The sequence below is a fragment of the Ovis aries genome, chromosome 3 (genome assembly GCF_016772045.2).
Source record: "Ovis aries strain OAR_USU_Benz2616 breed Rambouillet chromosome 3, ARS-UI_Ramb_v3.0, whole genome shotgun sequence".
Lineage (NCBI taxonomy): Eukaryota > Metazoa > Chordata > Mammalia > Artiodactyla > Bovidae > Ovis > Ovis aries.
This window is the reverse complement of record NC_056056.1, coordinates 70,547,002-70,548,626: the sequence shown is the minus strand read 5'-3', so window position 1 is coordinate 70,548,626 and position 1,625 is coordinate 70,547,002. Positions and strand designations below refer to the sequence as shown.

General features: G+C 47.1%; 1 pseudogene; it reads right to left on the bottom strand.

Annotated features, from left to right (window-relative positions):
* Window positions 1–209: 209 nt before the first annotated feature.
* LOC106990597 (E3 ubiquitin-protein ligase RNF185-like) lies at window positions 210–727 on the bottom strand (annotated as a pseudogene).
* Between the last annotated feature and the right edge of the window lie 898 nt (window positions 728–1,625).

Below are 1,625 nucleotides of genomic sequence, written 5' to 3'. Positions count from 1 at the left end.
GGCCTGAGATTATAGCAGGGTCAGTGGCCATACTCCAGGGTACTCAATTGGTCTTAAGTCCCAAAACTCTGATGAAGAAGCAAGACTCCTTGACATGTCACTGACCCCACAGTTTCCAAAGGTCAGGATTAGCCAGGAAGCAAAACATCAAGGGGTGAAGTATCACCAGTCCAGAGGCCCTGCCGTGGATGTGGGCCAGGAGCCCAGCATTAGACAATCAATAACCGGAATATGATCACCAGCGCCGCCAAGAGGAAGGGGCATAACAGAAACTGCTTGTCCATATACTGGGGCATTCCCAGGACAGCTGCAGGAGGCCACCCATCCGTTCATGGTCAGTGCTGTGGCAAACATGCCACAGGGAAAGACCCAGCTCTAAAATATATCTGGAAGCCATCGCCTCCAGATCCACACCCTTGAATCCCCCTCTGTTCTCCAGCTCTGGCCTCTGGCCTTGAGGGCAAGGAGGGGTCTGCTCTCTGGGGGCCTGCTGCCCAGTGCTGCCCCTGCTGTGGAACAGGATGACTTTGTTGTGGCTGATGCCAGCTTTGCCAACGGGACACACCTGTCTGTTAGGTTTTGTCTCCAGCCACTGATGTAAACACAGCCAACTGCACTCAAAGGTGCTGTCCTGGCCTTCGCTCTCACCAGCACATTGCTGCTGCCCTGGGCCCCCAACACTCAAGTTCTCAGGGGACGCATAGGCCAAGGACCCCTTGCTCAACATCCTTGGCCGTCAGCAAGCTTGGAGTGGAGTTTCTCCCCAGAGAAATCCTGGATTAGTCTGTCTGGCCAAACCTCAGATCCCAACCCAACACAGACTCTGGTTAACTGACACAGAGTCAGAGTCACACAAATATAATATATGGGGGAAATTTAGGCTCCTCAGAGATGCTTCAAAAGAGTATTTTAAAATCCAGAGAAATGAAGTGTTTTGCCTGTCTAGGCCATGAATTCACAGTGCAGTCAGAAGTGATATCTGGTATAATAATGATTTAATTTTGACTTTAAAAGGGGGAATTCCACCTTATCTCATGGGTGGATTCACTGTAAGAGAAACAGCACCAGACGTGACCTCTGGAGCTCCAGTTGTGTCCATGTGATTGTGGGCAACGTGGTGACACTGGGCTCATTGCTGCATTTTTCTGAATTTCATTTTCCATGTATCCAAAAAGAGAATAATTCTGGCCTCCTTGGAACTATTGGAAGGATCAAAATATAATAAAGTGTGTCAAAGAAATTTTCAAAGCATAAAACCCTTTACAGATGGAAGATACTTTCATTATTAGCTATGCACATACCTACCTTTTGCCAGCTAAATGAGGTCAGGCTGGCTCCCTACAGGCTTGCTCCCCACTTTAAATGAAAATTAAAATGCACCCTGCCCGTGGGTTCACATTCCAATCACCTACAATAGCTTCTTTTGAACATCATTAAGCAGTACACCTGAAAAGTACCATTCTTTCCTTTGAAACCTACTGCTCATCACTTGACCATCCAGAATAGCACCTTGGGGAAAGGAGGTCTGAAACGTGAACAAAATCTTCCAAAATTCAAGGTAATTTTAACAGGAGCTGGGGATATATATACATATATATATGCATACCCTTGCCTCTCTCTTGAAA